The 16,743-nt window shown below is 36.0% G+C and overlaps 1 pseudogene; it reads left to right on the top strand.

Annotated features, from left to right (window-relative positions):
• The window catches only part of LOC115416242 (ADAMTS-like protein 2), a 40,976-nt pseudogene that overhangs the window by 4,514 nt on the left and 19,719 nt on the right, over nucleotides 1–16,743 (top strand).

The following is a 16,743-nucleotide window of genomic DNA, read 5'->3' as shown; positions in this document are numbered from 1 at the left end:
TAATAAACTTCCTCCCATTCAGCCTCTCTTTGTTTAGGCTGTCGCTATAACCAGCAGTTTTGTTGAACTTGACCACTTCTTCTAATATATTGCGTCCATATCTGTCTTTGGCAGTTGTAGAAAATAACAGTTACTTGATCACTTCTCCCGAATGTTCTTCAAGTTTCTTTGATGTGTTATCTCACAGCTGTCATTCCTCACATTGTCTCTACATAGACTTGTGTCCTTTTTCCTGTGCTTAGAATAAGAGCTTCTCTCCTTTTACAGATCAGGCAGTTAAATGTTTTATTACTGGCGAAAAAGCCATTGAAAGCTTTCTTTAAATTGTGTGATTGCACGACATCTATCCTACATCAATATCTAGCTGTAACCCGAAAAACAACTTTTTATTTTATATCAGTGAATCATGAAAAACTAGCGCGTTGATCCTCCGATACAGTTCATTTCTTTACTTTCTTTACTTTCTTGGTAAATTCCACTGGCATTTTCAGTTGAATAACCTCTCAGCTGGCATGTCTTTTTCTTCACATGAAATTTGACACCATGGCAATGCAGCCCTATTGTATCTGTTGCTAGGTATCTCACTTCAGTGATGATTCTATTGCTGCGTTTCCCCTACGTGGAACCAGCTCAACTCGGCTAGGTTCGACTCGACTCTGTATTCCTGCAGACCATTTCCATTACTGGATACTACTGACAGTACAGTACACTACTGACAGTACAGTACACTACTGACAGTACAGTACATGGATGTCATAGCAATGTGGCGCGTTATTTCCATGTTTTCTGCTCAGAGAGTTGCTGAAAACTCGCTCGTTGCATGGTGTCTCGTCTGAATTTTTACAGTGGCCACCAAAGACTGAACCTCCTCGACCGACCATGGTGTAGTTTGGGGCTGTTATCATGTGGATTAATGTACGGCTATATTTACTGTCCACTTCTGCATCTGTTTTTTGTAAAACGGCGGGTTTGTCTGACCAATCAGTGGTCTGCAGTGTTATACGTCACGGTTTAGTATTGCTTAGAACCTCGGCGGAGGTGATACCAAAAAACAAGTACCGGGCACCAGATTCCAGGTCCTTTGGAAACGCAAAAAGGCCGAGTTGAGCCAGTACCACACAGTGGAAATGCAGCATTTGAATCTGGGCATAGCAACATGATAGGCCATTGGGAGGCCACTGTATTCCAAAGTACTAATATCTCCCAAATATTCTCCCAAAATACTGGTCCTATCAACTTGCCGTTTTCTCTAGTCTCCTCGTTGACCAAAACTACATCAGTATGCCAAACTGCAGCAGTCATCTCTTTCTGGATTTTGTGTGATGCCTGAGACACACTGACAGAATCCACTTCCCTTTTATAATATAGGATGGGATCAGGATGTTTCTTTCATGACAACATATTGCGAATCCTTTGCTGTTATGTACTTTTCTGTACTTGGGTGTAAATGATTCAGCATTTTGTAGTTGCAGACTTCAGGATAGAAGCATCGCTGTCGTTATGTTGGAAAGTTACTTCACAGACTGACCATTTGGCTAAACTGCAAAGCGGGAGGCGAGTTGACAGATTGATCTGCTGACTCACCAAAAGGCTATCTGTCTGACTTTTTGACTGTCTAACAGACACCCAGAAAGCCTTTCAGAGTAGGACTGTGCAGAATGACCAACATCTCTATCCTGATGTGGGTCATTTGAATACAGATAATGATAATTCTAAAAATATAGCACATTTTCTGCAATTACATAGCATAACTCAAATGTCCACATGGAAGAACATTGATAAATTTGAATTTCGTACTCAGTAAATGTTTTTTTTTTTTTTTTTTATCAGTTTATTTAGAAACTGTGCAAAAGTTTCCAATTAAACATGCAACACAATATGAAATGCTCATGTATAAAATATAAAAAGGTCAATAGATGCATGGAACATGTATTATCCTCATTTTTCTTGGCTGGTGGAAATCTTCCACCTCTTCAGATTTATCCTATTTCTGTCACATTCATCTTCTCTGTGTTTGTGTGACTTTAACACAGATATGTTGCCTACATCTGTGTTGTTTGGAAAAATATCCAAATGATGGAGTGTGACCTGTGAATGAAAGAAATAAATGATTAAATATAACATGAAACGTTGATATTTTTATATCCACTATCAATACTTGCCATCTATATCATAATACTGGAAGAGCTCAGAGCGTCTGTTTGTGTATGTGTGTGTCAGCACAATTCGGACAAACTGAGACATTTTTACCTGGTTAATTCAGTAACTACAGTTGAGGAATAGTCCTGTCTACACATTAAATATCTCAGCAAGTTGATAGGACCAAAATTTTGGGAGATATTAGTCATTTTGGAATACAATTGCCTTACAATCATGGAAGCGCAATGCTGCATGATGGGAAATGAAGTTAAAACAGGAACGCCACATTTACAAGCTACAGTTCAGACATATTGGTATCAGAGTCAGTTCTAGAGGGAGCAGTGCCTCCTCAAACAAACGTCCTGCCCCCTCAAAACAAAGTTTGCGAAGTTTCAGGAGGTAGGGAAAAGGTAAATGAGCTTCACAACAGCAGGAGATGTAGAGGAATTAGTAATGCCTGTTCAGTTTCACTTCTGCACGTAGTCATAGTGAGGTACGCACGACATGGAACCCCCCCCCCAACTTACGAACTATTCGCCCCCCACCCTGTTTGTGCGCTCCATGGCTCACTATTTCACTCTGCAGACGCACCTGCGTATTAATATATGAATTGCCGTTTGCATTATAAAGAATGACGCGTCAAACAATTTTTATGTCAACTAGCAGCCTAGGTTCTAATAGTTTTGTATTTTTCATTATAGTTTAGTTTTATTCAGTTTTAGCTTTTTCCCCTCTAATTCAGTTAGTTTTAATTAGTTTTTAGAGCAGTTTTGCTAGTTTTTATTAGTTTTGATTTTCTTCTAAATGCTTAGTTTAGTTTAGTTTTAGTATTAATTTTAGTTTTGTCGTCTCTTTTCTTCTCTGTCGTCATATTCAAATAAATCCCAGACAGGACTCTCTTTCTCCCAACTTTAGTCTCCATGTTTCCAGGTAGAGTGGGGACCAGAAGACGACTGGAAACCACAAGTGAACACAAGGGACGGAGCGTTAAATATCATATGGTGCCGCTAGCTAAAATTCCTAGAGCGAAATAAATCGATTTCATATCAGTCCTACACTGACAAAGACGAAAACGAAGGGAATTTTATCCAGAATTTTTATACGTTTTAGTTAGTTTTGTAAACACACAATACAGTTTCAGTTAGTTATCATTTTTTTCTATTAATTACAGTTTTCATTTATTTCAGTTAACGAAAATGTTTTTACAATTCTAGTTTTCGTCATTTCGTTAGTTTTCATTAACGATAATAACCTTGCTAGCAGCATTGTACCTTTACAATAGTGCCCTCCCGTGGTGCAACAGCGGCATTGCACCGGTATGCCCTCCCATGCTGCAACATGTGACAGACAAAGACGCGCCGGACAGACACCGGACACGGGGCGGGGCCAAAACATGCATTAATAGTAGGATACTTCGGCTTATACAATATAGACTAACCTCTTTTCCCAAAAGTTTGCTCTCCCAGCATAAAAACTCCCACTTCTACAGCCTGTAGTTCCCCAGGGGTCACATACTAGTTACTTAATATTCTATGTTCACAACAGGATCGTCAACAACAGAATGTGAAACATGTTTTAAATTGCATTCGTAATGGTCTTAAATAGTCTTTAATTTCACTTGTTGAAGCCTGCAGAAACCATGATATTGAACAGCCCCTTTTCATGGTCTGGAAGCTTATGGTTGAGAATCTTTGACTCTTAGCTGAATTGTTTGCAGACATTTACAACCTTCAACCACATGCACGAGTTTGTTTCTATGCACATGAATGGGCCGAGCATCACGAGTCTGGTTGGCACTGACTTTACCATTCACTTCATTCAGTCTTGCCAATGAACAAAAAGAGCATATTTTATAGCAAATCTAGTCGGGTTTTTGGATTTGAGGCTGGTCTTCGTGGGTGAGGCTGACTACACATAAAATTGATGGCAGCAGTATAAAAGGAGATTTGTGTAGAGCTCACAACAACTGGCATGACATCTAATGCTGTTTTGGCAAAGACCGCATTGTCTTTCAAGAGTGCCAAAGGAGTATTTTCCCAACATTACACACAATGTGCCATAGTAACAGTGAGGTAATGATCACTATTTAAAGGTTAAGATTCATCATGGTAACGTTGCTTATTTGAAATTGACAATTTTTCTCTATCAAGCACACACATATCGCTTCATTTCACTTCAACAGGTAATGACTGTTTAATGAACACTGCTTTCAATTATCGTTTGGACACAAGCCACACAAGCCAGATATACGATTTAATAAATGAAGCAACCAAGCATGGTCACAATTACTGAAAACCAGTGTGCAGCCATATTTTTTCACAAGCCATTACCAGCAAGAAAAACGCAACTTCACTCTATACTTTTTCATCCAAAATGTTCTTGGTGTGCAAAAAGGAGTAGAAATGCATGAAATGGAAGGATGGACATCTTCATTTTCCTTTTAGACAGTAGTATAGACAGTAGTAACATTTAAATACTGTGCATTTAAGTCACTTTTGAGTTTTTGTTTAGTTCTTTTACTGATTTTATAAATTGTTGCTTCTATGAAACTGGTCCCTAAAAAAAAGGACAGAGGGGCTAAAAATTCAAACAAGATGTAGACTAATGTAATGAAGAAAGTTTGGAAGCACTTTGGGTCTACTTTAAATATTTACTGAGATAAAAGAGAAACTATTTTTCACATAAAACACATTTTTATTTGATGTGCGCATACAGAAATCTGCATGTAACACAGACACCAGGTTTCTATAATGAACTTCCCATCTCATTTCTGTCAGTTTTTTTTTCCCCAATACCCACACTTACACAAGGCAAATCCACAGACAACTCAGTGATATCTGAGTTTTCCCCTGAAATTATGTCTTATCAGTATTCCAGCAGTACACAGAGGATTCTGTATGCAATGATTACTCTGAAGTAACCAAGGTAAAAAGGACATGAAAATTATGTGCTACTATTTTTTGAATATTTTTCTTATTCTCTCATAGGTAGGAGTGTTAGAAAATATCGGCTCTGCAATATTTCATTTCACAATACTGTATCGATATTAAAAAGTGCTGTATCATATTTTTAGGTATTTATTCAAATGCAGATACTGTGGAGGTTCATTTTGATTTTTGTTTATTTTTATTTATTATTATTTAGCACCTTTTATTAAATAATATTCGTTCCTTTGTTGGGATTGCACAAAAATACTGTTCTGATGTTAGTTCTGAACTAATAGAATATGAACATTTGAACAGGATCTTAAACTGTAATGTCTGTAAAACAGAATTTAAGTTTGAACACAGGAACATTTTGTGATATAGCATTAGATCCTGTCGTGATCAAATAAAAATGTGTTTAGTATTTGTGCATATTTCTGGTGTAATTCAATTCTTCAAGGAAATAATCATTTAAAAAAAAAAGAAAAAAACAAAATAGCCTTTTCAACAGTATCATGATATATCGTGATATATCGTATTGTGATCCTAGTATTGTGATTTGTATTGTATCGCCAGATTCTTGCCAATACACACCCCTACTCATAGGTACATATTTTGTGAATTGAAGTAAATATGCAAGACAGAGTGTTTCACAAAAATGACCACTATTGCAAATTCACTCTTGATTTATTTGTGTATAAATGGGAAGGTTCCGCATGTAACACCAGTGGACATGATGGGTTATGCACAAAGCCTCGAATGAGACTGCCGATTCATGAAAAACCCACGTCTTGATTAGAAAAACAACTAGGATTGTCAATTTTAACACAGTGTCTTTATTTATAGCAGTATATAAGACCATTTACAACCATATCTTCAAAATAAAATGCACTGACACCTAGGTAGTTTTTCCTGTCCCAAATTTGGTCCTATTTTTGGCCCCAATAGTTTAATAAAAATTCATTATTTTTGAGATGGCTCATAGGAAGAATATTTTTTTGGCGTTTATCCGAGGTCATCAAAAGGTACATCCTGGGGGGAAACATGTCTAAATTTCTCTTTTGTTATTGGGTTTAAAATGCTGGTAATGTACCACATACCCAATAAGACCAGTTTCATGGAAAGACCTAAATGCAAACAAACACAGTGTATCTACACTTGTGTCTAAAAGTTTGGGGAATGACATGAGGTTTGTTTTTTCCCTGTTTTCCATCTGAGGTACACTGGCGAACAGACACATTATATAGGTTTGAAATCAATTTAATGACAAATCACATTTAAGCAAAGACTCCATTTGTGTCATTCTTAGAACTTTTGGCTAAGACTGTACAAAAGCATGTAGATTGAGTCACACGCTCCCAAACCATAATCAAAGTAGATTTTGTTGTTACCTAGTAATACAACACAGTAAAAACATGGTTTTAGCTCCAGTCAAGTCCTAAAAATACAAGTCAAATGGACTGCCAGATTCAAATGCTAACTGTTTTAGCCACGGATTTATTAAGAGAACTCATGCCCAATTCCACTGGGAGCCAGTCCGTATATTTAAAAAAATCCCCTGTGGCCCAAAATACATTTTTCCCATAGAGCACAATGATAAAAGCAACATCTGTTAAACTACTGACAGAACACCTGCAGCTGCTGTAAAGCCCAGAATTTGATATGTGAATAGATATGTGTAGAGGTGGATCACCCCAAACACACAACAGGCTCAGGTGTTAACAGGTTCTGTGTGTTTGTTTGTAACTGAAGTGATACTGTGTTTTTTTTATGTGTATATGTTGGTGCTTAATCTACACAGAGTACATTGCTTTGCATTTGTGCTGGTACTCCTGTCTACTTCTCTAAAGTGGGGGTTTACCAGCCACCTTCTACTGTTAGTAACACTCTGACAATGGATAAGGACTTCACACATCCATATTTTGTGTAATCCAGACTAAGAACAACAAAGGGGGCATGGTATGACCACACTTAGCAAAACAGTACAGTACATTAATATTATCATTTTAGTTTTGGCTTGTCAGTTTTAAGAATAGAATTATGTTTCAGTGGTTTCTATATTTACCTGTGCAAAAGCAACAGTCAGATCCCATGTAGTCATTTTGTGGGTTAAACTGAAAGTCAATGCACCTTAACCTGCTGAAATGCATTTCCATGAGGCCACCACATTGTGAAATCTCAGCTTTGTTTGAAGAATGCCATGAGGACTGATAGGAGTTTCTATACCATGCACCAGCTGTGTTCTGATTTAACCTTAAACCTCAGATTTTACATGAAAACTTGTGTAAGCTTCCTCTTTTACATGTGCACCCCATACACAAACTGTGTTACAGCAAATCTTTGCATACACTCATGTAAGGAACTTTGTTGAGCCAGTAGTGCATCATCCCACCAAACATAAACTTGGTCTGTTTTTGACTCCTCGCACATCATTATTGTAGAAATTTTGATTTCTTTGAAGGAAAACAACTATTCCTGTCCATTTCCTGCTCACACATCAAACAGATATCTAAATACAAGGCAGCAAAGTGTGGATGTGTGTACTTGTTAAGTTAGCCAGAGGGTAATCTGACATAGTAAGGAACCTGTGTAGGCTTGTTGAGGACCCTGTTGAGACAACAGTGTAAGTGGGACTTGGAGCCTTGATGTGTATGTGTATTTGTAGCATAAATGATGAAAAATATCAACAAACTAAGACTGAAGCAGCTCACAGCTCTGTTGTACAGGTTTCCTCAAGACACAATTTCTGGTCCATTTTAAATGTATCTCAATTCAGATTTCTTCCCAAAATGTGTCTAAATATAATTTTCGTAATTATTTGCACATAGCCTGCTAATGTGCGCGTTCAACACTAGAGTCCAGACTCATCTCATGTTGTTATCAGTAGAGCAGACAAAATCCAAACATTAAGACACATGAGAGATGGAGAAGTCCTTAACCCAGGGGTGTCAAACATGCGGCCCGGGGGCCAAATGCAGCCCGGCAAAGGCTCCAGTTTGGCCCCTGGGATGTTTTTGCCAAAATTCCACAGTCTTGAATTGAATTAAGCAAAAAAAATTTTTAGCTTGAATTAAGGAAAAAAATCTTCAATTAAGCCAAAAAAAAAAAAAAAAAAAAATCTTCAATTAAGCCCCCCCAAAAAATCTTCAATTAAGCCAAAACAAATCTCAAATTTAGCCAAAAATCTTGAATTAAGCCAAAAAAAATCTTCAGTTAAGTAAAAAAATCTTCAATTAAGCAAAAAAGAATCTTCAATTAAGTAAAAAAATCTTCAGTTAAGCCCAAAAAAATCTAGAATTAACAACTTAATTTTTTTTCTTTGTTTTAGAGCAAAAAATAACATTAAATTATGAAAATATTTACATTTACAAACTATCCTGTAACAATAAATGTGAATAACCTGAACAATATGAAGAAACTGAAATGTCTAAAGAAAATTAAGCACAATTTTAACAATTTTTCTTCCTGTTCCTCAGTGTTTAGTATCTTTGTAGATCTGATCCATAAGCACATGGACAAATGATAAGTGGAGGAATACTATTGTTAAAATTTCACTAAATTTTCTTACGTTTTTTAATTTCAATTTCAGTTTTTTTCTTTTTTTTTGGTTAGTTTATAAAAGTAAGTATTTTCATAATTTAATGTTTGTTTGTTTTTTATACTAAAACAAAGACAAAATTTGGAGTTGTCATTATTTATAGGTTATTCTGTTATTATTTTTCTGGTCCGGCCCACTGCAGATCAAATTTAGCTGAATATGGAACTGAACTCAAATGAGTTTGACACCCCTGCCTTAACCAGAGCTTAAAAAGGTATCTTGTTGTACGCAATATGATAAGTCCATCAGTCTGAGCCAGTTCAAGAGAGAGTCATTAATGTGTGTCATGTTCCTGTGTATGTGTTTGTGTGTTGGTTGTGTGTCTGTCAGGACAGAAGTGACGGGAGGGTGGAGCAGCGTAACATCCATCTGCAGTCACACAGCCGTGGAAATCAGAATGCCAAACAACCAAATAAGGTACACAAAGGATTTCAGCTTTGAATGAATCATACTGATGCATCACCACAAAAGACCATGAGAATTTGATGCTTGGGATGAAACATCTCTGCATTGGTAAAAGTATTTAATATATATAATTATAAGTGGATACCTTATACCTTCAGTGGGATGATGCCTCCTCTATATACTGTTTCTTCTCAGCCATGTCTCATGTGAGTAAACTAAGCTTTAGGCTGAGTTATAAACTTGTAACTGGCAACAGAAAAGAAAAGACCGAGTGGTGTAAGGCTAGGTCCAAGCTGACTTTTATTTGATCTTCTGTCACAGACTGTTTTTGTGGAAAAAGTTTGTGAAATGTCCAAATGTCATTAAGAAATCAAAGGGGAACAGTATAAATGATGTACTGAGCTGCAGTACTAGACAAACATCTGAAGTACTATTCAGATTTTTAGTTTACTTCTAGGAACTGACTATAGAACTACAAAACATCATATTCTTTCTGTAGATTCTTCTTTCTGCACTGCATTCTGTAGATTCAAATCATGTAGAATTGTATTGCATCACACTGGTAGTTACTTTATATGTATTTTTAATGGCAGTGGATCAAGGTTCTAATAGTTTTGGATTTTTCATTATAGTTTAGTTTTATTTAGTTTGGCCTTTTTTTTCTCTAATTCAGTTAGTTTTAAATAGTTTTTAGAGCAGGTTTGCTAGTTTTTATTAGTTTTCGTTATTTCTAAATGCTTAGTTTTAGTTTTTTTATAACTTTTATTTTCTTCACTGTCAAATTCAAATAAAAAACCTTAGACAGGACTCTGCTGCTTTCTCCCAACTTTAGTCTCCATGTTTCCTGGTAGAGTGGGGACCAGAAGGTGACTGGAAACCACAAGTGATGAAAAGTGACGGAGCGTTAAATATCATATGGTGCCAGCAGCTAAAATTGCTTGAGGGAAATAAATCGATTTTATATCAATCTGACATTGACAAAGACGAAAATTAAGGGAATTTTATCCATAATTTTTTTTTACGTTTTAGTTAGTTTTATAAGCACACAATACAATTTCAGTTAGTTATCATTTTTTCTTTTAATTATAGTTTTTATTTATTTCAGTTAACGAAAATGTTTTTACAATTCTACTTTTCGTCATTTTGTTAGTTTTCGTTAACGATAATAACCTTGCAGTGGATCAGTGATACAGATACAGATCCCTAATTCTAATCTCTAAACCTGGGTGTCCTCTGGTTTCTGCTGCCATGTACATATACATGTACATGTACCGCCAACAGGAACATACAGGTTAATTCTCCTGTTGGTATGCCTGACCACGGTGCTGATAAGGGTTTGGAGTTGGTCCCAGAGCAGCTTCAGTGGCAGCTTACTGTTCCTAATGTGTCAGGAGCTGTGTGCTAATGCTAATACTAGATGCCGTGTGTATTAGAATGTCTAAAATGCAGAAATCAAATTTCCTTACGGGGATATTAAATGATTTAACATTTAATTTGTAATGCACACACTTTGAAATGTACTTTTTCGTAGGACAGGAGGCAAATGTCCTAAAGGTCCTATGATTTTCCCATCATAATCATAGTTTGACATGATCTTCTTAGTTTAGAAATGTACCACAGTAGACTGACAGACAGACTTGAAATAGATGAAGGATTTCACTGTTAGCACAGTTAAAACAACACAATATCAATACAAAATACTATTTTCATCTGACTTGGAGCACAGACTAGGCCATTTATTTTCAGACTATTTATTTGCAAAGTGTAGATATTTATATATGAGATAAAGTGTCAGCATTTACAGATACCCATTGCTCCTTCAGACTAAACGGATCGTGAAGGGTCTTTTTGACTCTAGACATCACTGAGATACTACCAGACAGACCAGACCATGCTGACATTCTCACATGTCGTTTAATGGCCAGTCATAATATACTGTAGATAATATGACAAATACTTTGACGTGAGTGCCCTGTTTGTTATTTCTCTGTTTGACTCTCCATAACTTGAATTCGTAGGAGGAGGTTTTCAGTGGTGGGGGGAGTGGTCCAGTTGGTCGTCCTGTTCCAGGAGCTGTGGAGGAGGCGTAAGGAGTCAGGAGAGACATTGCCTCATTCAGAGGTAAAAAAGTTACACACAACACATGATCTGTCTATGACGATACATGCAAAGTGTTTGGAATCAAAGGAGCTGTTAAAAATATGTGAAGTCACAGCATGTTCACAGAAGTAGTAAAATGTGGCAAAACATTCAGGTTTTTTCCCTCATTCCAAAAAGGCAATATTGCCACTTGTCAATGAAAATATTCCACTAAAATTATAATTTCCATGTAGCCGTGCATATTCAAAAATATAAACTAAAATTAAAAACTATTGAAAATTTTAAAAACATCAAGCAGAGCCAGTTGAGGTGGTTCAGGTGTCTGTTTAGGAAGCCTCTTTGCCTCTTGTGCGCCTCTGTGGTGAGGTGTTTTGACCATTTCGGCCCTGGAGGAGAACCCGGGGCAGACCCAGGACTCAGTGAAGGGACTAGTATATGTCTGGGCTGGTCTGGGAAAGCCTCGGTATTCTTTCAGATGAATTGGAAGAGGTGGTCTGGGAGAGGGAACTCAGCTTCTCTGCTTAGGCTGTTAACCCCACGATGAGCCAGAGAAGCAGAGGATGGATGGATGGATGGATAGCAGTAGCACAATGATGAACTTTAAATGTGAAAAACATTTGTTTTTAGCCTTTATACTAAAAAGAATTATTCTTACTAAGTTAATGAAAATGAACTAACACTAATGTTCTATTTACATGTAAAAAAAAAAAAAGCTTCCACCGCTGGCACACACTGTATCAAAACAGCCAGTCTTTTTAATTCCTGTAGCTTTATTCTTAATTTGGTTTGTATACAATGCACAGAAATGAGTGTAAAACTTAATCAGAAAATGCATTCAGAATAAAGCTATTAAAATATGTTGGTGACTCATGCCATATTTAGAATATTGTTGTTGTCAGGATGAATGGAATATTAGCGTGCATGTAAACGTAGTGACTGGAGGAGTGAGTAGTAGTAAGTATGTGTGTCTGTATATGTGTTTGTAGCCATCTTGTTACCTTTGACCTCCCCCTGTCAGACTTGCGGAAGTTTCTGTCAACCATGATTAGCTCCACTCTGCCCTCACTCCTCCCTCCTTCTTCCGTCTACCTTTCTTCCCCCCTAACTCATTTCCCATTTCTTTACTTTTGTCGGGCTCTCGTGCTCCTCTCCTCCTTTTTTTTTAAAACTCTTCAGCTCTGTAGCCTCCCTCCTCTTCCTCAGCACACCCTTTGCTTTATCCCCTTTTCTGCTCCTCTTGCTTTTCTTCTCTATCCTGTCCTCCCTTCATCACCTTCTACCAATTAGATGTGACACTCTTCCATAGTGACCTCCCGCTCACCTCTTCCTGCTGTCTCTCCTACTTTACGGTCTAAACACTGGAGGAGGATGGGCTCTGGCTAAAGAGAGATAGACAGAGGAGGTGTGGGGGGTGCAGTTAACATGGTAATGAAAGACAGATGCATTAAGTCGATGCTGGAGTTCTGGGGGTCGTCCCAAACACACACACACACACACACACACCACACACACACACCCACACACACACACACACACACACCATTAGAATCATGTTAACTATAAACTACAGCGCTCTTCAACAGATTTCCCTTGTTACAAACCATGTTTGCTGTTGTGAAATTATGCAAACTTTTAAGTGCTGAGACTCATGAGATGTGTTTCCATCAGCTGGATGAAAAGGCTCTTTATTGTTAAACTGTTTCAAGTTGTTGCTGCTCCCCTGAGTGAGCTAATGCTGATCACATTTCGCTTTTGCTCTGAACACGTTAATACGATTGAATACAACCACAAAACTAAACATAAAAAACAACAGTTAATATGCCGTTTGTAATGTACTGCAATAGCCACAACTCACTTTTGAACAAAGAATTGACACTTCAATACAAGCCAAACTTGAGGGACCTGTCTTAACCATCACTGTGTTTGAAAGCATAAAACAAATGTTGGAGAGAGAGAGAGAGACAGCAAAACTGAGCCAAAAAAGACATCATAAAGCACATTAGCTTACAAATAAAACTTAATTGCTGACATATTCCCTCAAAGACCTAAATGTCTAATAACTTTTGAACCACTAATCCTCAATACAGATAAAATACAGTTTCTCAGCTTGTTTTTGTCATCACATATGATCCATTTGGACGTTCAGAGGCTGTAGTGAACATGGGAACACTGTCATCTTCTGCAACATCGATTCATCAGTAAAACCCTTGTAGTTTGACAAATGACAGTGGTTGTAGATGCTTGTTTTTCCATTTAGTTAAAGAAATATTTGATGAAAAAGTCACTTCTGCTCCAGTTTTGATATAATAACCTTTGAATTTACTCTGAGCTTTTATCAACATCTCAGTGATTTAACTATATACTTGATTTGCACTGAAAATGCAGAGGATAAATTGATAAATTGTTATAAATTACTTAGGAACGGTTAGATGCAGAGAAAAAATTATTTAGAAGTCACCACAAAATAGTCCCAGGCCTCTAAGGGTTGAACGGCGTTGATCTTTCGTGGCTATGACGTTTGTTTTCGCAATTTGATGCCTATGTTTTAGATTTTTTGATGGAAATTATATACACTGTAAAAAATGACTGTATAATTAACACCAAAAAGTTGTAAAATTGCAACATAAAAAAACTGTAAGTGACAATACAATGCACAGTTGTTTATTTGAAAAGATTTTGTGTTAACGATTGAATCAAATATAGCTGTAGTTTTACAGGAAGAGTATGTGAACAAAACCAGATTAGTCTGAAGAAATGATGATTTCTATTGTTTTTAGAAAATAAAACTGTCAATTGAAAAACAATGCAGTGCCGTTTAAATTACCAGACCATAATGCTGAAATAACAGCATATTTGTTTTGTTTGTTTTGTTTTTTATTAAAAAAGTTATATAAAAAAAAGTAAACATTTAACAATGTACCATTTTAAATGTGTAAATGAATGGGTTGGTAGAGTTGGTAGAGCGGCTCGTCCAATAACCAAAGGGTTGGTGGTTCCAATCCTGGCTCTGACTGTCCATATGTCCAAGTGTCCATGGAAGACACTGAACCCTAAACTGGTCCCAGTTGGACCTAAATCTACACGTTTGAACTGTTAAATCTACATGTTCAAAATGTTAAATCTACATGTTTAAACTGTTAAATCTACAGGTTTAAACTGTTAAATCTACATGTTTAAACTGTTAAATCTACATGTTCAAAATGTTAAATCTACATGTTTAAACTGTTAAATCTACATGTTTAAACTGTTAAATCTACATGTTTAAACTGTTCAATCTACATGTTTAAATGTTAAATCTACATGTTTAAACTGTTCAATCTACACGTTTAAAATGTTAAATCTACATGTTTAAACTGTTAAATCTACATGTTCAAAATGTTAAATCTACATGTTTAAAATGTTAAATCTACATGTTTAAACTGTTAAATCTACAGGTTTAAACTGTTAAATCTACATGTTTAAACTGTTAAATCTACATGTTCAAAATGTTAAATCTACATGTTTAAACTGTTAATCTACATGTTTAAACTGTTAAATCTACATGTTTAAACTGTTCAATCTACATGTTTAAAATGTTAAATCTACATGTTTAAACTGTTCAATCTACACGTTTAAAATGTTAAATCTACATGTTTAAACTGTTAAATCTACATGTTCAAAATGTTAAATCTACATGTTTAAACTGTTAAATCTACATGTTCAAAATGTTCAATCTACATGTTTAAACTGTTAAATCTACATGTTTAAACTGTTCAATCTACATGTTTAAACTGTTCAATCTACATGTTTAAAATGTTAAATCTACATGTTTAAACTGTTCAATCTACACGTTTAAAATGTTAAATCTACATGTTTAAACTGTTAAATCTACATGTTCAAAATGTTAAATCTACATGTTTAAACTGTTAAATCTACATGTTTAAACTGTTCAATCTACATGTTTAAACTGTTAAATCTACATGTTTAAACTGTTAAATCTACATGTTTAAAATGTTAAATCTACATGTTCAAAATGTTCAATCTACATATTTAAAATGTTCAATCTACATGTTTAAACTGTTAAATCTACATGTTTAAACTGTTAAAGCTACATGTTTAAAATGTTAAATCTACATGTTTAAACTGTTAAATCTACATGTTACTCCGCAAATGTGTTTACAGTTGGATGTGTTTTTTACAGTATTGTTCTGGAAACCACAGCTTTTACAGTGTAGATCTCAAAGAATTTTCATGACAAATCAATGACATCTAACCAAAGACATCATTTGTGCCATTCTCAAAACTTTTAGCCATGACTGTAATATGTGTAGACACGGTTTCATGTGACGTCTTTCTTAATTTTCCTTTACTTTACCAGGACTCTTACACTCTTACATACATCAAAAAGCCAAACAAGAAAAGGTATCTCGGCAGTATATTCAAAGTGATCACTAAGGTTTGCAATGTGAACGTAACCCTATAATTCCTAGACAATGTGGTACCAAACATTTTTTAATCAACACATCCAGGATGTAAGGACTAACATCCACATCTATTCAGAGCCATATTCAGTTATGTCCGATTCAGCTCTGTTTTGCTTTTGGTCAACTCCTGAAAGGAAAAGAAAAAAGCTTGAATGTTTGATTGAGTTTAAAACACAGAGCTTGAGATAATTGTAGGTTTATCACTACTACTGACTTTCTCCTTACATGCTCATTTCAGCCTCCACTGTTTACAGGTAAAATGTGAATAGTGTAAAACTGAAGAGTGGGTGAAAAGCTGATACACAAAGGTGAGGGTTTAGGTTTGACATTAAATTAATGAATTCGATCATTTTGGTACAGAGTGTATAGAATAGAGGAATAGAGACAGTAATGGAGAGAAGGGATTAGTCAGAAAAAAAACACTTGTTTATGAGTTTGTGCCAAGTGTATATACAGTAAACTATTTGCTCACAGAGGCAGCTGTATGAACTAGTCATCACTGAAACTACCTCACTTTTCACTTTGAGTACTACATGTCGGTGAATCACTGTTTATTCTCCAGTTGTCACATAAGCTGTGTGTGGGCTTAATGGACAGAGTGCAGGAGGTTACATTGTGGAAAAAGGTGGTTGTGTTGCTGATGATGTTTCTAACTGTCCTTTTTCTTCACCCTTGTACCATGCATTTTCCTGCTCACATAGTACAAGACACTTCACATAGGAAATGGATATCACTACTGTAATAACAGATTATTGTCTCTTGCTATCTGTATGATAAGGCTACATTATATTGTGTTATCTTTGTCTATTTTCTGTTCCAGGCTGTCAACCACTCAAAATGTTAACAGTTCATACTGTGTTGGCTCTCCTAAACAGTACCAGCTGTGTCCAAACCAGGTATAATACAACACTGGTAATTCTTTGAACACTGAGTTTAAATGAAGAACGATCTAAAGGTGCACTTGTGATGGAGTTACCAGCATGATGTTGAACATTTTCATTTCTGCTGATGAAAAGTGACACTAGAAAATACATTGTATCATCCTATTTTATTAACATTTGCCTAAATCCTCAGAGTTCAGTAGATTATCAATAAGAACGTATTCTTAATAAAA

The sequence above is a fragment of the Sphaeramia orbicularis genome, unplaced genomic scaffold (assembly GCF_902148855.1).
Source record: "Sphaeramia orbicularis unplaced genomic scaffold, fSphaOr1.1, whole genome shotgun sequence".
Lineage (NCBI taxonomy): Eukaryota > Metazoa > Chordata > Actinopteri > Kurtiformes > Apogonidae > Sphaeramia > Sphaeramia orbicularis.
The sequence above is the reverse complement of the archived record's forward strand: the minus strand, read 5'-3'. Positions and strand labels throughout refer to the sequence as shown.